Consider the following 26,936-nt stretch of genomic DNA (forward strand, 5'->3'; position numbering starts at 1 on the left):
ACGTCCGATCTGATGTCACATTGATGGAATTCATGCCTAGAACCACCAGCTAACGATTCATCTCATTCAATCATTATTATAGTCGTCCCACTAGGTGGCGCTCTAACCATTACTGACAAATGGGATAACAAACATTTCCGACCTTGAGTCTCATCACGCTATGCGAACTTTGGGAGAGATTGGACATTGTGTTTTTGAGTGACAGCAGATTACTGCTTTTGGCGAGGATTGAAACTCCACGTGCCGCCATGGCCACCCCGTTTCCCTGAACGTAAAAAGCTTCGCAATTTAACATCACAAAGGTCTTTAGATTCCACACACAGGAGATCGGGTTAATCTGATGAAATCCCTTAGAGGAGTTCGTCAAAGTATGAGGCCTGAAAAGAGGCAAAAAAGTGGCTAAAATTACACCTTAATTTTAAAATGGCTGACTTCCTGTTGGATTTGGGATATTGCTCCAAGAGACTTTTTGTACATCTTGATATCCTCCATAAGCTTACCAGGTTTCAGACTTATAAATAAAACACAGAGCAGGGGCTGATGTTTTGAAATTTTGTAGGGGCGCTGTGGAGCCATTTTGCACTATTCAAGGAAAATGATCACATAACAACAAAGCCCTCATCACATTGGAGGTTTGGGCCAAATTCCAAGACTTTTAAAATTTCCAAGCCCCTCAAAAGCCACTTCGTCTTTCATGGTGAACAGCGTTGCCACCAGGGTGCGCCGTTCAGTTTAAAGTCACAATTTTCGCACAGAAGCATCATGAAGGACTGATGGTGATACTCACCGCTTTTGAGGTGGCCACAATGAACCTGTAAAAATCAGTACAACAAAATGAAAGACATGACATTTCCTGGTGCCACTAGGTGGCGCTCCACGTATTCCTGACAATGGGCATATCAATCTGTTCAGGGCGGGTCTGACATCATCCCTGTAAAATCTGGTACTGATCAGATTGGATTTCATTGAGTTACACTAATTTGTTTCTTCATGGCGAGACCTCAATGTTCGCCATGCTGCTGGGGTCACACCCTTCAGCGAAAACTCACAGTTTTCTCTGTAACCCAAGACCAACTCCTTAAGGCTTTCCTGGAGAAATTTGAGGCTGCAGATGTCACCCATTACAATACTGTACCCCAAAGTGTAAAACATGACATTTCCTGTTCCCACTAGGTGGCGCTGTCCCTGGTGTCAAATATGGCAGTTGAAATATGTTCAGGGGTGGAGCCTTATCATATGTGTCCACTTTGGTCAAGGTCGGACAATGTATGACAGAACGAGAGGCAATAAGATTTTCATGGCGAGTCATCAAAATTCACCGTGGCGCCACGGCCTCACCGTATCCCGAAAACTCAAAAGCTCCGCAATTTAACATGGCCCAGGTGTGTAGTTGAAACTGACCAAATATGAAGCTTGTACGATGAAATTCCAATGAGGAGTTCGCAAAAGTTCGAGGCATGGAAATGGCAAAATTAGAGCCAAAATGTCACCTTCACTTCCAAATGGCGGACTTCCTGTTGGGTTTAGGACATGGCCATAATAGACTTTTTGTGCGTCTCGAACGTTAGATATGTGTTCGAGTTTTATACATGTAGGTCATACCCATCTCGGGGCTCGCGTTTCTCATTTTTCTAGGTGGCGCTACTGAGCCAATTTTCCTGGACATGTCTCACGGACATTAAAATACGTAAATTTTCACCAGACCTGACGCGTGTGCAAAATTTCATGAGTTTTTGAGCATGTTTAGGCCCTCAAAAGGCCGATTCATTTGCGAAATAATAATAATAATAATAATAATAATAATAATAATAATAATAATAATAATAAGAAACAGAGCAGATACAATAGGGCCTTCGCACTCTTGGTGCTCGGGCCCCTAATTAAAGCTGCAAGCAGCGATATGAGGGCCCTCGCACTTTTGGCGCGTCGAGCCAAGCCCAACACCTAAAACCAGCGCTTCCGATCTGATGTCACATTGATGGAATTCATGCATTTAACCACCAGCTAAAATTTCATCTCATTCAACCATTATTATAGTCGTCCCACTAGGTGGCGCTCTAACCATTACTGACAAATGGCATAACAAACAGTTCCGAGCTCGACTCTCATCACGCCTGCGACATTTGGGAGAGACTGGACATTGTGTTTTTGAGCGACAGCAGATTACTGCTTTTTGGCGAGTGATTGAAACTCCACGTGCCGCCATGACCACCCTGTTTCCTGAGCGTAAAAAGCTTCGCAATTTAACATCACAAAGGTCTTTAGATTCCACACACAGGAGATCGCGTAAATCTAATGAAATCCCTTGGAGGAGTTCGTCAAAGTATGAGGCCTGAAAAGACGGGAAAATGTCGCCAAATTTACACATTAATTTCAAAATGGCTGACTTCCTGTTGGATTTGGGATATTGCTCCAAGAGACTTTTTTGTACATCTTGATATCTCCAATAAGCTTGCCAAGTTTCAAACTCATACATAAAACACAGAGCAGGGGCTGTTGTTTTGAAATTTTGTAGGGGGCGCTGTGGAGCCATTTTGCGCTATTCAACGAAAATGATCACATAACAACAAAGCCTTCATCACATTGGAGGTGTGCGCCAAATTTCAAGACTTTTTAAACTTTTCAAGCCCCTCAAAAGCCACTTCATCTTTCATGGTGAACTGCGCTGCCACCAGGGTGCGCCGTTCAGTTTAAACTCACAATTTTCTCACTGAAGCATCATGAAGGACTGATGGTGATACTCACCGCTTTTGAGGTGGCCACGATGAACCTGTGAAAATCAGTACAACAAAATGAAAGACATGACATTTCCTGGTGCCACTAGGTGGCGCTCTACGTATTCCTGACAATGGGCATATCAATCTGTTCAGGGCGGGTCTGACATCATCCCTGTAAAATCTGGTACTGATCACATTGGATTTCATTGAGTTACACTAATTTGTTTCTTCATGGCGAGACCTCAATGTTCGCCATGCTGCTGGGGTCACACCCTTCAGCGAAAACTCACAGTTTTCTCTGTAACCCAAGACCAACTCCTTAAGGCTTTCCTGGAGAAATTTGAGGCTGCAGATGTCACCCATTACAATACTGTACCCCAAAGTGTAAAACATGACATTTCCTGTTCCCACTAGGTGGCGCTGTCCCTGATGTCAAATATGGCAGTTGAAATATGTTCAGGGGTGGAGCCTTATCATATGTGTCCACTTTGGTCAAGGTCGGACAATGTATGACAGAACGAGAGGCAATAAGATTTTCATGGCGAGTCATCGAAATTCGCCGTGGCGCCACGGCCTCACCGTATCCCGAAAACTCAAAAGCTCCGCAATTTAACATGGCCCAGGTGTGTAGTTGACACTGACCAAATATGAAGCTTGTACGATGAAATTCCAATGAGGAGTTCGAAAAAGTTCGAGGCATGGAAATGGCAAAATTAGAGCCAAAATGTCACCTTCACTTCCAAATGGCGGACTTCCTGTTGGGTTTGCGTCAATGGTCCCACAGACTTTTTTGTTCGTCTTGGCATGATACACATGTGTGCCAGATTTCAGACATGTAGCTCAAACGATGTGTTCGTAGGGCTGCATTTAACAAGGCATAGGTGGCGCTCTAAAGCCATTTCCCAGTGCTCATATGTAAAACCAATAAAATACAAAATTTTTCACGAGACCTGGCATGTGTGCAAAATTTCAAGAGTTTTTGAGCATGTTAAAGCCCTCAAAAAGGCCCTTGTTTTGCCTGAATAATAATAATAATAACAATAATAATTAAAGCTGCAAGCAGCGTTATGAGGGCCCTCGCACCCCGGCACGTCGGGCCACACCCAACACCTAAAACCAGCGCTTCCGATCTGATGTCACATTGATGGAATTCATGCATTTAACCACCAGCTAAAATTTCATCTCATTCAACCATTATTATAGTCGTCCCACTAGGTGGCGCTCTAACCATTACTGACAAATGGGATAACAAACATTTCCGACCTTGAGTCTCATCACGCCTGCGACCTTTGGGAGAGATTGGACATTGTGTTTTTGGTGACAGCAGATTACTGCTTTTGGCGTAGTGATTGAAACTCCACGTGCCGCCATGGCCACCCCGTTTCCCTGAACGTAAAAGCTTCGCAATTTAACATCACAAAGGTCTTTAGATTCCACAGACAGGAGATCGGGTTAATCTGATGAAATCCCTTGGAGGAGTTTCGTCAAAAGTATGAGGCCTGAAAAGAGGCGAAAAAGTGGCTAAAATTACACCTTAATTTTAAAATGGCTGACTTCCTGTTGGATTTGGGATATTGCTCCAAGAGACTTTTTGTACATCTTGATATCCTCCATAAGCTTACCAGGTTTCAGACTTATAAATAAAACACAGAGCAGGGGCTGATGTTTTGAAATATTATAGGGGCGCTGTGGAGCCATTTTGCACTATTCAAGGAAAATGATCACATAACAACAAAGCGCTCATCACATTGGAGGTTTGGGCCAAATTCCAAGACTTTTTAAATTTCCAAGCCCCTCAAAAGCCACTTAGGTCTTTCATGGTGAACAGCGTTGCCACCAGGGTGCGCCGTTCAGTTTATAGTCACAATTTTCGCACAGAAGCATCATGAAGGACTGATGGTGATACTCACCGCTTTTGAGGTGGCCACGATGAACCTGTGAAAATCAGTACAACAAAATGAAAGACATGACATTTCCTGGTGCCACTAGGGTGGCGCTCTACGTATTCCTGACAATGGGCATATCAATCTGTTCAGGGCGGGTCTGACATCATCCCTGTAAAATCTGGTACTGATCACATTGGATTTCATTGAGTTACACTAATTTGTTTCTTCATGGCGAGACCTCAATGTTCGCCATGCTGCTGGGGTCACACCCTTCAGCGAAAACTCACAGTTTTCTCTGTAACCCAAGACCAACTCCTTAAGGCTTTCCTGGAGAAATTTGAGGCTGCAGATGTCACCCATTACAATACTGTACCCCAAAGTGTAAAACATGACATTTCCTGTTCCCACTAGGTGGCGCTGTCCCTGATGTCAAATATGGCAGTTGAAATATGTTCAGGGCTGGAGCCTTATCATATGTGTCCACTTTGGTCAAGGTCGGACAATGTATGACAGAACGAGAGGCAATAAGATTTTCATGGCGAGTCATCGAAATTCGCCGTGGCGCCACGGCCTCACCGTAACCCGAAAACTCAAAAGCTCCGCAATTTAACATGGCCCAGGTGTGTAGTTGACACTGACCAAATATGAAGCTTGTACGATGAAATTCCAATGAGGAGTTCATAAAGTTCGAGGCATGGAAATGGCAAAATTAGAGCCAAAATGTCACCTTCACTTCCAAATGGCGGACTTCCTGTTGGGTTTGCGTCAATGGGCCCACAGACTTTTTTGTTCGTCTTGGCATGATACACATGTGTGCCAGATTTGAGACATGTAGCTCAAACGATGTGTTCGTAGGGCTGCATTTAACAAGGCATAGGTGGCGCTACAGAGCCATTTCCCAGTGCTCAAATGTAAAACCATTAAAATACAAAATTTTTCACCAGACCTGGCATGTGTGCAAAATTTCATGAGTTTTCGAGCATGTTAAAGCCCTCAAAAAGGCCCTTGTTTTGCCTGAATAATAATAATAATAATAATAATAATTAAAGCTGCAAGCAGCGATATGAGGGCCCCTCGCACCCCGGCACGTCGAGCCAAGCCCAACACCTAAAACCAGCGCTTCCGATCTGATGTCACATTGATGGAATTCATGCATTTAACCACCAGCTAAAATTTCATCTCATTCAACCATTATTATAGTCGTCCCACTAGGTGGCGCTCTAACCATTACTGACAAATGGCATAACAAACATTTTCGAGCTCGAGTCTCATCACGCCTGCGACCTTTGGGAGAGATTGGACATTGTGTTTTTGAGCGACAGCAGGTTACTGCTTTTGGCGAGTGATTGAAACTCCACGTGCCGCCATGACCACCCGTTTCCCTGAACGTAAAAACCTTCGCAATTTAACATCACAAAGGTCTTTAGATTCCACACACAGGAGATCGCGTAAATCTAATGAAATCCCTTGGAGGAGTTCGTCAAAGTATGAGGCCTGAAAGAGGGGAAAATGTCGCCAAATTTACACATTAATTTTAAAATGGCTGACTTCCTGTTGGATTTGGGATATTGCTCCAAGAGACTTTTTGTACATCTTGATATCTCCAATAAGCTTGCCAGGTTTCAAACTCATACATAAAACACAGAGCAGGGGCTGTTGTTTTGAAATTTTGTAGGGGCGCTGTGGAGCCATTTTGCGCTCTTCAAGGAAAATGAACATATAAAAGAAATCCCTCATCACATTAGAGGTGTGCGCCAAATTTCAAGACTTTTAAACTTTTCAAGCACCTCAAAAGCCACTTCATCTTTCATGGTGAACTGCGTTGTCACCAGGGTGCGCCGTTCAGTTTATAGTCACAATTTTCTCACTGAAGCATCAAGAGGGACTGATGGTGATATTCACCGCTTTTGAGGTGGCCACGATGAACCTGTGAAAATCAGTACAACAAAATGAAAGACATGACATTTCCTGGTGCCACTAGGTGGCGCTCTACGTATTCCTGACAATGGGCATATCAATTTGTTCAGGGCGGGTCTGACATCATCCCTGTAAAATCTGGTACTGATCAGATTGGATTTCATTGAGTTACACTAATTTGTTTCTTCATGGCGAGACCTCAATGTTCGCCATGCTGCTGGGTCACACGCTTCAGCGAAAACTCACAGTTTTCTCTGTAACCCAAGACAAACTCCTTAAGACTTTCCTGGAGAAATTTGAGGCTGCAGATGTCACCCATTACAATACTGTACCCCAAAGTGTAAAACATGACATTTCCTGTTCCCACTAGGTGGCGCTGTCCCTGATGTCAAATATGGCAGTTGAAATATGTTCAGGGGTGGAGCCTTATCATATGTGTCCACTTTGGTCAAGGTCGGACAATGTATGACAGAACGAGAGGCAATAAGATTTTCATGGCGAGTCATCGAAATTCGCCGTGGCGCCACGGCCTCACCGTATCCCGAAAACTCAAAAGCTCCGCAATTTAACATGGCCCAGGTGTGTAGTTGACACTGACCAAATATGAAGCTTGTACGATGAAATTCCAATGAGGAGTTCGCAAAAGTTCGAGGCATGGAAATGGCAAAATTAGAGCCAAAATGTCACCTTCACTTCCAAATGGCGGACTTCCTGTTGGGTTTGTGTCAATGGGCCCCTAGACTTTTTTGTTCGTCTTGGCATGATACACATCTGTGCCAAATTTCATACATGTAGCTAAAACGATGTGTTCGTAGGGCTGCATTTAACAAGGCATAGGTGGCGCTACAGAGCCATTTCCCAGTGCTCATATGTAAAACCAATAAAATACAAAATTTTTCACCAGACCTGGCATGTGTGCAAAATTTCAAGAGTTTTTGAGCATGTTAAAGCCCTCAAAAAGGCCCTTGTTTTGCCTGAATAATAATAATAATAATAATAATAATAATAAGAAACAGAGCAGATACAATAGGGCCTTCGCACTCTCGGTGCTCGGGCCCTAATAATAAGAAACGGAGCAGATACAATAGGGCCTTCGCACTCTCGGTGCTCGGGCCCTAATAATAATTAAAGCTGCAAGCAGCGATATGAGGGCCCTCGCACCCCCGGGCGTCGAGCCAAGCCCAACACCTAAAACCAGCGCTTCCGATCTGATGTCACATTGATGGAATTCATGCATTTAACCACCAGCTAAAATTTCATCTCATTCAACCATTATTATAGTCGTCCCACTAGGTGGCGCTCTAACCATTACTGACAAATGGCATAACAAACATTTCCGAGCTCGAGTCTCATCACGCCTGCGACCTTTAGTGAGAGATTGGACATTGTGTTTTTGAGCGACAGCAGGTTACTGCTTTTGGCCAGTGATTGAAACTCCACGTGCGCCGCCATGACCACCCCGCTTCCCTGAGCGTAAAAAGCTTCGCAATTTAACATCACAATGGTCTTTAGATTCCACACACAGGAGATCGCGTAAATCTAATGAAATCCCTTGGAGGAGTTCGTCAAAGTATGAGGCCTGAAAAGAGGGGAAAATGTCGCCAAATTTACACATTAATTTTAAAATGGCTGACTTCCTGTTGGATTTGGGATATTGCTCCAAGAGACTTTTTGTACATCTTGATATCTCCAATAAAGCTTGCCAGGTTTCAAACTCATACATAAAACACAGAGCAGGGGCTGTTGTTTTGAAATTTTGTTGGGGCGCTGTGGAGCCATTTTGCGCTGTTCAAGGAAAATGAACATATAAAAGAAATCCCTCATCACATTAGAGGTGTGCGCCAAATTTCAAGACTTTTAAACTTTTCAAGCCCCTCAAAAGCCACTTCATCTTTCATGGTGAACTGCGTTGCCACCAGGGTGCGCCGTTCAGTTTATAGTCACAATTTTCTCACTGAAGCATCAAGAGGGACTGATGGTGATATTCACCGCTTTTGAGGTGGCCACGATGAACCTGTGAAAATCAGTACAACAAAATGAAAGACATGACATTTCCTGGTGCCACTAGGTGGCGCTCTACGTATTCCTGACAATGGGCATATCAATCTGTTCAGGGCGGGTCTGACATCATCCCTGTAAAATCTGGTACTGATCACATTGGATTTCATTGAGTTACACTAATTTGTTTCTTCATGGCAAGACCTCAATGTTCGCCATGCTGCTGGGGTCACACCCTTCAGCGAAAACTCACAGTTTTCACTGTAACCCAAGACCAACTCCTTAAGGCTTTCCTGGAGAAATTTGAGGCTGCAGATGTCACCCATTACAATACTGTACCCCAAAGTGTAAAACATGACATTTCCTGTTCCCACTAGGTGGCGCTGTCCCTGATGTCAAATATGGCAGTTGAAATATGTTCAGGGGTGGAGCCTTATGATATGTGTCCACTTTGGTCAAGGTCGGACAATGTATGACATAACGAGAGGCAATAAGATTTTCATGGCGAGTCATCGAAATTCGCCGTGGCGCCACGGCCTCACCGTATCCCGAAAACTCAAAAGCTCCGCAATTTAACATGGCCCAGGTGTGTAGTTGACACTGACCAAATATGAAGCTTGTACGATGAAATTCCAATGAGGAGTTCGCAAAAGTTTGAGGCATGGAAATGGCAAAATTAGAGCCAAAATGTCACCTTCACTTCCAAATGGCGGACTTCCTGTTGGGTCTGCGTCAATGGTCCCACTGACTTTTTTGTTCGTCTTGGCATGATACACATGTGTGCCAAATTTCATACATGTAGCTCAAACGATGTGTTCGTAGGGCTGCATTTAACAAGGCATAGGTGGCGCTACAGAGCCATTTCCCAGTGCTCATATGTAAAACCATTAAAATACAAAATTTTTCACCAGACCTGGCATGTGTGCAAAATTTCATGAGTTTTTGAGCATGTTAAAGCCCTCAAAAAGGCCCTTGTTTTGCCTGAATAATAATAATAATGATAATTAAAGCTGCAAGCAGCGATATGAGGGCCCTCGCACCCCGGTAGCGTCGAGCCAAGCCCAACACCTAAAACCAGCGCTTCCGATCTGATGTCACATTGATGGAATTCATGCATTTAACCACCAGCTAAAATTTCATCTCATTCAACCATTATTATAGTCGTCCCACTAGGTGGCGCTCTAACCATTACTGACAAATGGCATAACAAACATTTCCGAGCTCGAGTCTCATCACGCCTGCGACCTTTGGGAGAGATTGGACATTGTGTTTTTGAGCGACAGCAGGTTACTGCTTTTGGCGAGGATTGAAACTCCACGTGCCGCCATGACCACCCCCGTTTCCCTGAACGTAAAAAGCTTCGCAATTTAACATCACAAAGGTCTTTAGATTCCACACACAGGAGATCGCGTAAATCTAATGAAATCCCTTGGAGGAGTTCGTCAAAGTATGAGGCCTGAAAAGAGGGGAAAATGTCGCCAAATTTACACATTGATTTTAAAATGGCTGACTTCCTGTTGGATTTGGGATATTGCTCCAAGAGACTTTTTGTACATCTTGATATCTCCAATAAGCTTGCCAGGTTTCAAACTCATACATAAAACACAGAGCAGGGGCTGTTGTTTTGAAATTTTGTAGGGGCGCTGTGGAGCCATTTTGCGCTGTTCAAGGAAAATGAACATATAAAAGAAATCCCTCATCACATTAGAGGTGTGCGCCAAATTTCAAGACTTTTAAACTTTTCAAGCCCCTCAAAAGCCACTTCATCTTTCATGGTGAACTGCGCTGCCACCAGGGTGCGCCGTTCAGTTTATAGTCACAATTTTCTCACTGAAGCATCAAGAGGGACTGATGGTGATATTCACCGCTTTTGAGGTGGCCACGATGAACCTGTGAAAATCAGTACAACAAAATGAAAGACATGACATTTCCTGGTGCCACTAGGTGGCGCTCTACGTATTCCTGACAATGGGCATATCAATCTGTTCAGGGCGGGTCTGACATCATCCCTGTAAAATCTGGTACTGATCACATTGGATTTCATTGAGTTACACTAATTTGTTTCTTCATGGCGAGACCTCAATGTTCGCCATGCTGCTGGGGTCACACCCTTCAGCGAAAACTCACAGTTTCTCTGTAACCCAAGACCAACTCCTTAAGGCTTTCCTGGAGAAATTTGAGGCTGCAGATGTCACCCATTACAATACTGTACCCCAAAGTGTAAAACATGACATTTCCTGTTCCCACTAGGTGGCGCTGTCCCTGGTGTCAAATATGGCAGTTGAAATATGTTCAGGGGTGGAGCCTTATCATATGTGTCCACTTTGGTCAAGGTCGGACAATGTATGACAGAACGAGAGGCAATAAGATTTTCATGGCGAGTCATCGAAATTCGCCGTGGCGCCACGGCCTCACAGTAACCCGAAAACTCAAAAGCTCCGCAATTTAACATGGCCCAGGTGTGTAGTTGACACTGACCAAATATGAAGCTTGTACGATGAAATTCCAATGAGGAGTTCGCAAAAGTTCGAGGCATGGAAATGGCAAAATTAGAGCCAAAATGTCACCTTCACTTCCAAATGGCGGACTTCCTGTTGGGTTTAGGACATGGCCATAATAGACTTTTTATGTGCGTCTCCGAAAGTTAGATATGTGTTCCGAGTTTTATACATGTAGGTCATACCCATCTCGGGGCTCGTTTCTCATTTTTCTAGGTGGCGCTACTGAGCCAATTTTCCCTGGACATGTCTACGGACATTAAAATACGTAAATTTTCACCAGACCTGACGCGTCTGCAAAATTTCATGAGTTTTCGAGCATGTTTAGGCCCTCAAAAGGCCGATTCATTTGCCAAATAATAATAATAATAATAATAATAATAATAATAATAATAATAATAATAATAATAATAATAATAATAATAATAATAAGAAACAGAGCAGATACAATAGGGCCTTCGCACTTTTGTGCTCGGGCCCTAATAATAATAATAATAATAAGAAACAGAGCAGATACAATAGGGCCTTCGCACAGTCAGTGCTCGGGCCCTAATTAAAGCTGCAAGCAGCGATATGAGGGCCCTCGCACCCCGGTAGCGTCGAGCCAAGCCCAACACCTAAAACCAGCGCTTCCGATCTGATGTCACATTGATGGAATTCATGCATTTAACCACCAGCTAAAATTTCATCTCATTCAACCATTATTATAGTCGTCCCACTAGGTGGCGCTCTAACCATTACTGACAAATGGCATAACAAACAGTTCCGAGCTCGACTCTCATCACGCCTGCGACCTTTGGGAGAGATTGGACATTGTGTTTTTGAACGACAGCAGGTTACTGCTTTTTGGCGAGGGATTGAAACTCCACGTGCCGCCATGACCACCCGCTTCCCTGAACGTAAAAGCTTCGCAATTTAACATCACAAAGGTCTTTAGATTCCACACACAGGAGATCGCGTAAATCTAATGAAATCCCTTGGAGGAGTTCGTCAAAGTATGAGGCCTGAAAAGAGGGGAAAATGTCGCCAAATTTACACATTAATTTTAAAATGGCTGACTTCCTGTTGGATTTGGGATATTGCTCCAAAAGACTTTTTTGTACATCTTGATATCTCCAATAAGCTTGCCAGGTTTCAAACTCGTACATAAAACACAGAGCAGGGGCTGTTGTTTTGAAATTTTGTAGGGGGCGCTGTGGAGCCATTTTGCGCTGTTCAAGGAAAATGAACATATAAAAGAAATCCCTCATCACATTAGAGGTGTGCGCCAAATTTCAAGACTTTTAAACTTTTCAAGCCCCTCAAAAGCCACTTCATCTTTCATGGTGAACTGCGTTGCCACCAGGGTGCGCCGTTCAGTTTATAGTCACAATTTTCTCACTGAAGCATCAAGAGGGACTGATGGTGATATTCACCGCTTTTGAGGTGGCCACGATGAACCTGTGAAAATCAGTACAACAAAATGAAAGACATGACATTTCCTGGTGCCACTAGGTGGCGCTCCACGTATTCCTGACAATGGGCATATCAATCTGTTCAGAGCGGGTCTGACATCATCCCTGTAAAATCTGGTACTGATCACATTGGATTTCATTGAGTTACACTAATTTGTTTCTTCATGGCGAGACCTCAATGTTCGCCATGCTGCAGGGGTCACACCCTTCAGCGAAAACTCACAGTTTTCTCTGTATCTCAAGACCAACTCCTTAAGGCTTTCCTGGAGAAATTTGAGGCTGCAGATGTCACCCATTACAATACTGTACCCCAAAGTGTAAAACATGACATTTCCTGTTCCCACTAGGTGGCGCTGTCCCTGATGTCAAATATGGCAGTTGAAATATGTTCAGGGGTGGAGCCTTATCACATGAGTGCTCTTTGGTCCAGGTCGGACCATGTATGAGGGAATGAGAGACAATAAGATTTTCATGGCGAGTCATCGAAATTCGCCGTGGCGCCACGGCCTCACAGTATCGCTGAAAACTCAAAAGCTCCGCAATTTAACATGGCCCAGGTGTGTAGTTGACACTGACCAAATATGAAGCTTGTGCGATGAAATCCCAAGGAGGAGTTCGAAAATGTTCGAGGCATGGACATGGCAAAATTAGACCCAAAATGTCACATTCACCTCTAAATTGCGGACTTCCTGTTGGGTTTGCGTCATATGGTCCCACTGACTTTTTTGTTCGTCTTGGCATGATACACATGTGTGCCAGATTTCATACATGTAGCTCAAATGATGTGTTCGTAGGGCTGCATTTAACAAGGCATAGGTGGCGCTACAGAGCCATTTCCCAATGCTCATATGTAAAACCATTAAAATACAAAATTTTTCGCCAGACCTGGCATGTGTGCAAAATTTCATGAGTTTTTGAGCATGTTAAAGACCTCAAAAAGGCCCTTATTTTGCCTGAATAATAATAATAATAATAATAATTAAAGCTGCAAGCAGCGATATGAGGGCCCTCGCACCCCGCGTTGGCGAGCCACGCCCAACACGTACAACCAGCGCTTCCGATCTGATGTCACATTGATGGAATTCATGCATTTAACCACCAGCTAAAATTTCATCTCATTCAACCATTATTATAGTCGTCCCACTAGGTGGCGCTCTAACCATTACTGACAAATGGCATAACAAACATTTCCGAGCTCGAGTCTCATCACGCCTGCGACCTTTGGGAGAGATTGGACATTGTGTTTTTGAGCGACAGCAGGTTACTGCTTTTTGGCGAGTGATTGAAACTCCACGTGCCGCCATGACCACCCCGTTTCCCTGAACGTAAAAAGCTTCGCAATTTAACATCACCAAGGTCTTTAGATTCCACACACAGGAGATCGCGTAAATCTAATGAAATCCCTTGGAGGAGTTCGTCAAAGTATGAGGCCTGAAAAGAGGGGAAAATGTCGCCAAATTTACACATTGATTTTAAAATGGCTGACTTCCTGTTGGATTTGGGATATTGCTCCAAGAGACTTTTTTGTACATCTTGATATCTCCAATAAGCTTGCCAGGTTTCAACCTCATACATAAAACACAGAGCAGGGGCTGTTGTTTTGAAATTTTGTAGGGGGCGCTGTGGAGCCATTTTGCGCTGTTCAAGGAAAATGAACATATAAAAGAAATCCTCATCACATTAGAGGTGTGCGCCAATTTTCAAGACTTTTAAACTTTCCAAGCCCCTCAAAAGCCACTTCATTGGTCATGGTGAACCGCGATGCCACCAGGGTGCGCCGTTCAGTTTAAAGTCACAATTTTCTCACTGAAGCATCACGAGGGACTGATGTTAATATTCACCGCTTTTGAGGTGGCCACGATGAACCTGTGAAAATCAGTACAACAAAATGAAAGACATGACATTTCCTGTTGCCACTAGGTGGCGCTCTACGTATTCCTGACAATGGGCATATCAATCTGTTCAGGGCGGGTCTGACATCATCCCTGTAAAATCTGGTACTGATCAGATTGGATTTCATTGAGTTACACTAATTTGTTTCTTCATGGCGAGACCTCAATGTTCGCCATGCAGCTGGGGTCACACCCTTCAGCGAAAACTCACAGTTTTCTCTGTAACCCAAGACCAACTCCTTAAGGCTTTCCTGGAGAAATTTGAGGCTGCAGATGTCACCCATTACAATACTGTACCCCAAAGTGTAAAACATGACATTTCCTGTTCCCACTAGGTGGCGCTGTCCCTGATGTCAAATATGGCAGTTGAAATATGTTCAGGGGTGGAGCCTTATCATATGTGTCCACTTTGGTCAAGGTCGGACAATGTATGACAGAACGAGAGGCAATAAGATTTTCATGGCGAGTCATCGAAATTCGCCGTGGCGCCACGGCCTCACAGTAACCCGAAAACTCAAAAGCTCCGCAATTTAACATGGCCCAGGTGTGTAGTTGAGACTGACCAAATATGAAGCTTGTACGATGAAATTCCAATGAGGAGTTCGCAAAAGTTCGAGGCATGGAAATGGCAAAATTAGAGCCAAAATGTCACCTTCACTTCCAAATGGCGGACTTCCTGTTGGGTTTAGGACATGGCCATAATAGACTTTTATGTGCGTCTCCGAACGTTAGATATGTGTTCGAGTTTTATACATGTAGGTCATACCCATCTCGGGGCTCGCGTTTCTCATTTTTCTAGGTGGCGCTACTGAGCCAATTTTCCCTGGACATGTCTCACGGACATTAAAATACATAAATTTTCACCAGACCTGACGAGTCTGCAAAATTTCATGAGTTTTCGAGCATGTTTAGGCCCTCAAAAGGCCGATTCATTTGCCGAAATAATAATAATAATAATAATAATAATAATAATAATAATAATAATAATAATAATAATAATAATAAGAAACAGAGCAGATACAATAGGGCCTTCGCACTTTTGTGCTCGGGCCCTAATAATAATAAGAAGAAGAAACGGAGCAGATACAATAGGGCCTTCGCACTCTCGGTGCTCGGGCCCTAATTAAAGCTGCAAGCAGCGTTATGAGGGCCCTCGCACCCCCGGCGCGTTGAGCCACGCCCAACACCTAAAACCAGCACGTCCGATCTGATGTCACTTTGATGGAATTTATGCATTTAACCACCAGCTAACATTTCATCTCATTCAATCATGATTATAGTCGTCCCACTAGGTGGCGCTCTAACCATTACTGACAAACATACATGCATAACAAACATTTCCGAGCTCGAGTCTCATCACGCCTGCGACCTTTGGGAGAGATTGGACATTGTGTTTTTGAGTGACAGCAGATTACTGCTTTTTGGCGAGTGATTGAAACTCCACGTGCCGCCATGGCCACCCCGTTTCCCTGAACGTAAAAAGCTTCGCAATTTAACATCACAAAGGTCTTTAGATTCCACACAAGCCCTCAAAAAGGCAATTCATTTCAATGAACAATAATAATAATAATAATAATAATAATAATAATAATAATAATAATAATAATAAACAGAGCAGATACAATAGGGCCTTCGCACTCGAAGTGCTCGGGCCCTAATAATAATAATAATAAGAAACGGAGCAGATACAATAGGGCCTTCGCACTCTCGGTGCTCGGGCCCTAACAATAATAATAAGAAGAAGAAGAAGAAGAAACAGAGCAGATACAATAGGGCCTTCGCACTTTTGTGGTCGGGCCCTAATAATAATAATAATAAGAAGAAGAAGAAGAAACAGAGCAGATACAATAGGGCCTTCGCACTTTTGTGCTCGGGCCTGTTAAGGTTCAAAATATTGAGGGGAAATCCAAAAATAACCACAGATCCAGCCGGGTGCAAATTAGACGGCATTTTAATGAACACATGTGTGAGTCCGAACGCTGTGCAGATTTCAGCGTCGAACTAACTACAATAGTCAGAACAAAGACTTTATAGGGTTGGCAGTCTTCCTGTTACCAGGCAGACTCAAACAAAGCATACGTCACTCCAAAACCACAATGACTTTTAACATAGTTTAAAACGAACATCGTCTTCGGCTCGAACCCAGGTGCTTCCTGTCTCCATCCTGCCCAGGCTTATCTTCTGGAACATCAGGTCCACGTTCTGCACAAAATGTCACTCATGCAGGCACAACTTTGCAGTCGCAAGCAAAACATAATTAAACTTTTACCTACTCAAAGGAGTCTATCTAATATGTGTGTGTGCGTGCACGTGCGGGGGCGCGTGCGTGCTGTGTACTGCGTACGTGTCATGACCTCTCTCACTATATGTGTCTGTATGTGTGTCTCGCCCTTAAATGCTCTCACATCTCACCCGCTGCACTTCTGACCTTTCACCAGAACAGAGGCTCATCCTTACATATAATAACCTAACTGGAACTATATATGTAATCTACTGAATAAATGTTTTAATCAAAAGCCTCTACTAAAAGCTTCATACAGTTTCATATCCTACTCACAGTACTTGCATTCAGAGTCTGCTTTCAGTTTCACTTCTGCAAAAGCATGCCTTGCAGACGTGTTTCCTGTCCCTGCTCTTTGAGTGCTTCACCCACTGAAGACTTCAGTATAAGAATATAAAAACATTCAAAAGCCTTTAAAATTATAGATTCAACTCAACAATTTAAAGTGGTTCTTCTGGACTTGTAATAAAGACTAATATGATACCAATATATTTGAACATCTGAATGCATCTGCCTGCAACCTCACTATTAATAATGAAATGGTAATGATGATTATACTACTAGCAGCAAATAATAGCAGTAAAATATTTCTCCTCTTGACAGGCCCTAATAATAATAATAAACGGAGCAGATACAATAGGGCCTTCGCACTCTCGGTGCTCGGGCCCTAATTAAAAATGCTACTCTGAGACTGAGATAATAGTGCTGCCTGTTGTGCAGTTATGTTCCCAAACACGTTATTCAGGGTTACATACAATTTTTGACTGATGTGGGCCAAAGCCTAGCATAGCCTGTAACGTTATTATGACGGACACATTTCATGAGTGAACATGACTTTAAGTGACTTATAAGTTTCTTTGAAAAATACTGTGGCGAGCTCAGACACGGAGGAGACAGAGGTTTCTTGGGAGCACAGCCGTTTATTTCTCTCTGCGCCAGAACACTGCCGCTACCTCACTGCTCCGCGCGGCAACCACACAACAACAAGAAAAGAAGGCGCTCTCTCACCGGAAACACAGTTGCGGAGAGAGCGCGTCACTCGTCACCATAACAACATGACAACAAACACATAACTGTAATAACAGAACAAACCCCGAACAGCCCTGGCCCGCTACATAGCCCCCACCTAAGGGGTCAGTCGTCCCCGACAACCCCATTACCCAACACAAAGTCCTGCAAATGTCCATGTGTCTTCCTTCGGCGCCCAGGCCGATCTCGACCAGCAGGGGAAGAGTCACTTGGATGAGAACCTGGGGTGCCACCAGCATCCCCTGCCCCAGCGGCTGCTGGAGCGGGCGGGCGGTACGGTGAGAGCCTCTCCTGGTGCAACACCGTCACGCGCCCTGGGCCCGGCATGCGGATCCGGTACACCACTTCTGTTAGCCGCCCCACGACTTCCGCCAGCCCTTGCCAGTGACCGCACAGCCTGGGGGACACCCCTCTCTTGCGAACCGGACAATACACCCAAACCTTGTCGCCAGGCATGAAAGCTCCCCCTCGGCACCTGGTGTCGCAGGCTCTTTTCTGTCGTACTCCGGCGCTGACCTGGGCCTGGCGGGTGTAGTCATGAACCACTCGCGGCCGCTCCCTCAGCCTCCTGTAGCAGTCCCTGGCCACCAACACGCGCCGGTTCCCTGCCTCGGGGACGGGGAAAGGCCCTAGGACGTCTCCTCCCACTCTCTCCATCGGGGCCCCCACCCGATGCTGCTGCAGGGGAGCAGTGGGGCATTGAGTGGGGCCCTTCCGTGCCATACAGGTGTCACAGCAGTGCACATGAAGTTCCACATCCCGTTGACAACCAAGCCAGTAGAACTGCCCCCTGAGACGGTGGAGAGTTTTAGCATTCCCATAGTGGCTGGCCCCCACCGAGCCGTGGACAAGCTCGAGCACCTGGGACCGCAGCGACCGAGGCACCAACAGCTGCGGGAGATCCTTGCCCTGTTCGGGGGCCCGCCATCTCCGGTGCAGGAGGCCGTCATGGGTCTCCAGATTGTTGTACTGGGAGTAGTAGGCCTTCACTTCGGGTCCCTGTCCTGACACCCCTGTCCAGCCTGGGCGTCGTGCTGCCTCCAGCCAGGCCCCCACCTGAACCAACGTCGCATCAGCCTCCTGCTCCTGCTTCAGCTGCTGCATGGTCAACGAGAGCCATCCCACTCCGTTGGCTGTGGCCCGAGCAGTAGCCACGCCCCGTGCCTCCTGGGCCCGCTCTCCCTGCCGTTTCGAGAGGGGCAGCTGGCGTGGACGCTGACAGATGGGTTGAGCAGAGCCGGTGTCGATGGCGTGCTGAACCAGCCGCGTCTGCCAGCAGTGTCCGGTTCCCTGCTTTTGACCGCACTGGAGGGCCAGAGTCTCTGTACCAAGAGTGATAGCCAGCTTTGCGGTGTCAACGCAGGCCCCCCAGCGGGTCAGCAGATCAAGGCCGATGATGCACTGGTCTTGGATGTCAGCAAGCCAGAAGTCGTGCACTAGCTCCAGATCCTTCACTCGGATCCGCAACGGTTTCTTCCCCCGCATGTCAGTTCTCTCCCCCGTCACTGTCATCAGCTAGGTGTCGGTGGGCGACCAACCCATCACAAGCGGCCCGGATGTTCCAGGAAACACACCAGGTCGTATTAGGGAAATGGTGGACCCTGTGTCCACCAAGGCCTGGCAGGGCTGGTCCTCAACACAGCAGCTCAGGTAGAGTCCCTTGAGGTGCCCGACTAGGCACGCCACCATGCATCGTTCTTGGAGGGGGGCAGGAAGCAGGAGCGGTGGTCCCCTCGCTGTACCGCTCCCCCTCTCATCCCCCTGAGGCCACATAGTTCTGGCCTTTGGGGCGGGCGCCAAGCAGTCGCGCGCCACGTGGCCAGGCTCATCGCACCGGTAGCAGCGGTCGGTCCGTCGATGGGGACGCCTCCAGGGCACCGATGGTTGCGGCTGGCATATCCCCGCAACCTCCCCCTCACTGTCGCAGTCTGCGGCTCTGATTCGAGAGTAGTTTGGGGGGCGCGACTGCTGGTCAGGTCGCGATGTGACCACAAGCTCGGCTCTTTCAGCCTCAAGGAGCGCCTCACGGAGAATCTGAGGCATGGCCAGGCGGACGTGTTGGCGTAGTCGCTCTGGGAAAAGTCCTCGCAGGAAAACATGCAGGCTAAGCTCCTCACGGGCTGCTGCTGGGATCTCTGGGTAGCCACGACGAGCATACAGCAACACATCCGCTGCAAAGGTGCCCAGGCTCTCCCCCGGCCTACGGCTCCGGTTGGTCAGCTGCTCCCTGCTCTGATCAGTGGAGTGCCGCTGCCCAAATCGCCTCTCGAGTGCTATGGTGAGGGTCTGGAGCTCATGCTGCTCTGACGGGGCTAGGTCAGGGAGTATCTGCAGTGCATCTCCTTCCAATGCTAGCACTAGGTGTGTAGCAGCCTCTTCGTCGCACCAGCCATTATGCCTCGCGGCTAGCCGTACTTGTGAGAGGTTATATTTATCACATGACGTAGGACTCCAGTAGAGAACGTAATTTAACTCTTTCTGTGCCACTAGGTGAATGAGACGTCGACAGATTGATTTTTTTTTTCTTTCTATGGGGTTTGTTTTTCTTTCCTCAAAGATTCAATAATTGCTGGATATTGATGGGGACATGTCCCTTCCTTCCATGCCAAATCTACGCCCATGATCCATTCAGAGTATCACATCAGAGAAAAAGTGACCCGGACCAAACGTGTGCATATCCTCTATTCAATCCTATACCAACAGTTGATGCCACTGCTGCAGAAGCTACCAATAATACATGCAAGGGACTATCTCGGTCTGCTTTTGCAAAATGTCATACTCTGTGAAATAAAACCAGCAAGTCAATCATGGCTTATGAGTGCAAGTTGATGTTTTTTCGACCCAATCAGACTCGTTGGATGTCACTGTTCCTTGCTGTGGAAAGACTTGTGCACATTCATAAAGAGCAAGAAGAGAAAGGAATCAGCAATGTTTGCACAGCATTAAAGATAAAGATGTAATTTGATTGAACTTGTTTTTAATTATTAAATTGTGATTAATGTGTGAATCCACCCTTTTTTAAGTGACTTTGACTGAGACTGAAAATGTGAATATTCCTTATCAATTACTTATAATTTTACTGTCTTATTTTCCAATCATTTGCAAATCTTACAGACAATGCACAGTTATTACATTCTTGTAGAAATAGCTATGACTTATTTCTGTTTTTACACCTTTTTTAGGTTCAATCCTTCTGAAATGGGATTTGTGGTTGAGTACACTGCTGTGATGAAGCCCCTTGCCATGGCCTTTAACATCCTCCAAGGGCAATCATCTGTGCACATGGGCTTCTAGCTGCCAACACTTAACCAGTTGCTGGAGAAGCTGAGGAAGCTGGAGTCATCTTGCAAAATGCGTAGACCTCTTGTTGATGCACTGCGGGATGGGATCCAGAAACGTTTTGGAGAAATAATGAAAGACCCTGATTGCAGCTCCAGTACTTCTACCAAGATTGAGAACATTATCACTCAGAAAAATAAAGGTGCCAACTGGAACCAAAAGCGGTTCTTTAGACTGATGCCATAGAAGAACGTTTTTGGTGCCACAAAGAACCTTTCAAACAATGGTTCTTTGAAGAACCATTTCTTTCAGTGGTTCATTGAAGAACCTTTAAAGGTGCCCCAAAGAACCATCAAGAAATGGTTCTTTGGGGCACCTTTAAAGGTTTTTCAAAGAACCATTTTTAAAAGGTCCGTCAAATGGTTCTTTAAAAAAACATTTTAAAGAACCTTTTGAAATGGTTCTTTAAAGAACCATTTCAAATCTTAAAATGTATCATATCATTGAATTTGAGTAGGGTAAAATAAATACGAGCACAGCATAGACATATATTAATGGTTTATTACCATTTCGTAATATACCAAAAGACAAAAAGGCATTTTAACCCTCAGCACCACATCACTACTAATACATGTCACATATTAGTCATTTAAATAGTAATAATTAAATATATTTGCTATACTATAAATAAATATATATAAATACTATATCTATAGATAACACAACAATTAATACATGTATTGTTTAATTAATAAAACATTAGAAAGTGATAAAAACACATTTGAAATGTGTTATGTGTTATGTAAGGTAAGTTTCTTCGCAGCCTTCGCACTTTCAGATACACTGACAAATCATCTCCGTGTTCACACTGGAGAGAAACCCTATGTTTGTGGAGAATGTGGCAAACAGGCTGCACACTGGAGAGAAACCATATAGATGTGACCCATGTGACAAAACCTTAATTGCTCAACTGGCAGAAGCCATCGCTGTATACACACTGGAGGAAGCCATACTGGTGCGACAAGTGCAACTAAACCTTCACTCAGCGGTCCAGTGTTAACCACCACAGGCATCTGCATAGTGGAGAGAGACCGTTCTGGTGTGAAACTTGCGGGAATATGTTTTTTTGGTTCTTTTGGGGGGGAAACAGCCTGAAGGAGCATCAACTCACTCACACCAGGTACCCGTGGAGTCGCTGCGGAGACGTGTTCCCTGATGGACGTCTTCTGTACAATCACAACCTAGGTCACAGGTGGAGAGATAAACAGGTCAAGAGAGCAATGCAAATGAAAACTGAGGCTGGGAATCAATGGTCTGCATAGAGGTTTCAGCTTTTGCTCTTGCAGCACGTGCGTACCCCCAATAATAACTGGCATGTGGGAACGACCTTCAGACTAACTGTCTGATGACAAAACTGACCTCAGATCAGCTCAAGCAGGAAAACAGATGACGGGTATGGAGTTGTTTCTATGGCAAATGATGAAAATATCTTTTTTCTGCCTCTGGTTTTAACCTAAATGTTGTCATCTTGATAAAGAAATGACTGAAACACTCTTGTGGGGCCTGTTTAGTGGACCTCTTGTTCATCGTAACTGATTTAATTTTTTCACTTTTTCTTAGTTTAAGCTTATCTTTCTAATCATTTTTGCTGCTTCAGCAGTTTTAAGTTTTATTTTGAGTTTGAGGGATTTATTTTTAGGTCTTTTTAATTTTGATTATCTCCTTGTGTTCTTTTCTTCATGTTTGCTGTTTTGATTTGTTTAATTCATGTCTTTACCATAGGGCTTTAAATGTGCGGTTTTTTGCTTGTATTTGCACATGGATTAAGATGTGCTCTCTAAATAAAGGTTTTCTTGCCTGACTTCTTCCTGTTTCTTTCATGCTGTGTTCCACAGTCAGATGCAGGTGGCAGAAACAGAACTATCAGGTACTCCTGAGAGAACAGGGCGGAGTCTGAAGAAGTGAAGGTGACCTCTATCAGAGTTGTTACTCAAGCTTTCACTGAAGCTTCAACGTGCCAGCTTACATCATCTTTTATATTGAGTGTGACTCAGTAAACATCTTAAAATTTTACACACAGACTTGGGTTTCATTTTCAAATCTATTGTGTCATAACTGATGGAGGAATAATTACTCTTTTTTTCATTTCAGTTTCCATCATGACTTTTAATTTCAAGGCTGCAAAGAAAATAACACTTCGGTCAGTGTGCTGATGTTTATATTGCTCAGACAGTATTCATGGAGATACTGACTAAATGCAGAAATATCAGCATGGAGCAATAATCAATAATGTTATGAGCATCATTCCAATATCTGATCAGCACCATGGACAGCAGCCACGATCACAGGTCCTCTCCTCACTAAAGATAAGAACAAGATCAGCATTAACTCAGAGTAATAAAATTGGATAAGTATAGTTTAAGTGATTTTATTATTGTTTTGTGATTTTTATTATTTGATTTTGCTTTTGCTTTGGAAAAGTCATTTAACAAAATTTCCTGCAATTAACTTTGGCCTTGTAACCTTTTTTTTTGAAACAGTAAAGAAAAAGCCTAAGTTTTATTCTTTAAATTCAATTACATTTTGTTTTCCTTGGAGCCTGCTGTCCATGCTACTAAAATCATCCCAGAGGTAACAGGATCAATGGGGAGCACTTCCATCAACAGGTGGGACTGATAGGAGTCGACCTGCAGGCCTATTCAGTTCTCTGAAGTGAAGTAGGCGTTTGTTTTTTTCGAGGTCGCGGATGATGTCAGGAGAAGGTGATTGGTCACTTGCAATGTTGAACCTGGAACAACATTATTTATGATGACGAGGGAACAACACCAACACGAGGATATCAGATCGTCCTACTGGGATAGTGCTGGGCAAGTCCCCTCACCCACAATCGGCTGAACCCTGCATGATCTACTGTGTAAGACTCACAGGATCAGATGGACTTTTTAATCAGAGAGCAAAAAAATCAACTTCCTGCATCTGGATTCTACGGGCCTAAAGATCAACAACTTAATCTAAATTATATCTGATCATAGAATTGTACTACACTGATTTATATTCCTGAGCACTAAGCAGTCACATCATGACTCAAACATACTCTCTGGTACATATAGCACTGTTGTACTGATTTGTTTTTAGATCATGATTTAGCAGTGCTACAGAGCTGTATTGGACTGTTGTGGTGAAAATGAATCTGAATCTACTGGGTCATATAGTTGTAATTCACAAGTTATCTGAGTGCTTTTAACAAAGTAAGGTCAACTGTCATGAGTAGCACTGTGCAGTTGTTGAGGATCCAAAATGCAGGACTGAGAATACAGGAGTAAAACTTAAAGTGCAGTTTTATTGCTGGAAACAAAGTGAAAAGCATAAAAGCTCTGGGGAAGGATCTCAAAACTGCATTGTAGGCGGCAGGCAGTCATCATGACAATGTACCAAAACTGTCTGATCAGAAAATGACACGTCTGTGTTTCTGTGTTTGAAATATGTTGACCAAGCTTTGCGTTGAAGAAGCTTGGTCAACTTGGTCAACATATTTCACGTTGCGTTGAAGACAAACAGGAAACAAGTCAGAGTGCAGGCTCACTGTGTGGTCACTGTGTGTTTCCTATTTTACAGATATAATAATGTCACGAAGCTGAGAGCGTATATCTTAGGTCATATATATATATATATGTATATGTATAAAAAACACACCCAGCACGCCCCTGCGGGCGGTTTATCCTTCAAGCTCGGGTCCTCTACCAGAGGCCTGGGAGCTTGAGGGTCCTGCGCAGTATCTTAGTTGTTCCCAGGACTGCGCTCTTCTGGACAGAGATCTCCGATGTTCTTCCCGGGATCTGCTGGAGCCACTCGCCTAGCTTGGGAGTCACCGCACCTAGTGCTCCGATTATCACGGGGACCACCGTCACCTTCACCCTCCACATCCTCTCGAGCTCTTCCCTGAGCCCTTGGTATTTCTCCAGCTTCTTGTGTTCCTTCTTTCTGATGTTGCTGTCATTCGGAACCGCTACATCAATCACTACGGCTGTCTTCTTCTGTTTGTCTACCACCACTATGTCCGGTTGGTTAGCCACCACCATTTTGTCCATCTGTATCTGGAAGTCCCACAGGATCTTAGCTCGGTCATTCTCCATCACCCTTGGGGGCATCTCCCATTTTGACCTTGGGACATCCAGGTTATACTCGGCACAGATGTTCTTGTACACTATGCCGGCCACTTGGTTATGGCGTTCCATGTATGCCTTGCCTGGGCCTGTCCTTCCATGATGGTTCATCGTCTCCCTCCTCTTTCTTGGGTTTCTGCTGCCTGAGGTATTCACTGAGCACTCGGTCAGTTGGGGCCATCTTCCCAATGTATTCTTGGATGTTCGTTGTCTCATCCTGGACTGTGGTGCTGACACTCACCAGTCCCCGGCCCCCTTCCTTCCGCTTAGCGTACAGCCTCAGGGTGCTGGACTTGGGGTGAAACCCTCCATGCATGGTAAGGAGCTTTCTTCCTTTGGCCGGCCTATTACCCCAGCAGGGTACCTGATCACAGGCAGGGCGTAGGTGTTGATGGCCCGGATCTTGTTCTTACCGTTCAGCTGACTCCTCAGGACTTGCCTGACCCTCTGCAGGTACTTGGTGGTTGCAGCTTTCTAGCGGCCTCTTCATTGTTCCCATTCACCTGCGGGATCCCCAGGTACTTGTAACTGTCCCCTATATCTGCAATGTTGCCTTCTGGTAGTTATATCTATCTATCTATCTATCTATCTATCTATCTATCTATCTATCTATCTATCTATCTAGATAGATAGATAGATAGATAGATGTATATGTATGTATATATATCTATATATATATATATATCTATCTATATATATATACATATATATATATATATATATATATACATATATATATATATATATAGATATATATATAGATATATATCTATATAGATATATATAGATATATATACACATACATATAAACTTTACACAAAAGTGGATAAATTTGTGTTTGGTTGACTATTTCTTTGTTGTAACAGTGCTTCTTGGCAATGAATCCAACATTTATTTAACACAACAAACCAAGAGACTGTGGAGGTGAATTATTTAAAAAATGAACTGGATTTATTTTCAGTGCCAGATCCATGGTTGCCCCCCAAAACATGACATCATCTTTGGACGAGACATCCATGAACCCTTACTTTATAAAGGTCTACAGTCTGGTGTTCCTAGTAAGTTTCAAATTATCAAATTGTGCTCTGTTAGAAATTGGTTTATGTGCCAGTGTATGTACCAATCCTTTTCTTTTCCTTCCACTCTATTTTCAGGTGGGTTTACTCCTTAATGGCTTTACATTGAAGGTCTATCTTTGTCGAGATTGGCCTGAGGTATCCAAAAGCTTGATGGTCTACTTGAAGAACCTGACAGCTGCTGACTTCCTGCTCTGCCTCTGTCTGCCACTTCGCATTACCTACTATGCCAGCAGCTCTCCCATCATTCGTAGGCTGTACTACAGCTTTGGAGCTTCTGCCTTGTTCATTAACATGTGTGCCAGCATATTATTCATGGGGTACATCGCTGCCAACAGGTAAGGAACCTTTACCTTAAGTGGTTCCAGTTCTACAGGGATTTAAAAATAGTTAGGCAAAACGGAGCGTGCCTGCTCCGACCGGTTGTAAAGGGTTAATTATATATTTTATGTAATAATTTATAAAATTAGGGTTAGAAACAATAGAAACGATAGAAGACAAATGGCACAATAGACACTTTTCTATCATCCACACGATATATATCGTCATATCGCCCAGCACTAGTCAGCATCTTCTGTGTTTGCTTTGTCCCGTTTCACCTGGTTCGTCTTCCCTTTACGTTTCTGTGGAGCGATGACTCAGTAGGTCCAGTATTGTTCTACCTGAAGGAGGTGACCACCATGGTGTCAGTTTTCAACATCTGCCTGGACCCTGTTGTTTACTTTTTCCTCAGCAATACTTTTGGG

Source organism: Oreochromis aureus, linkage group 3 (genome assembly GCF_013358895.1).
Source record: "Oreochromis aureus strain Israel breed Guangdong linkage group 3, ZZ_aureus, whole genome shotgun sequence".
Taxonomy (NCBI): Eukaryota; Metazoa; Chordata; class Actinopteri; order Cichliformes; family Cichlidae; genus Oreochromis; species Oreochromis aureus.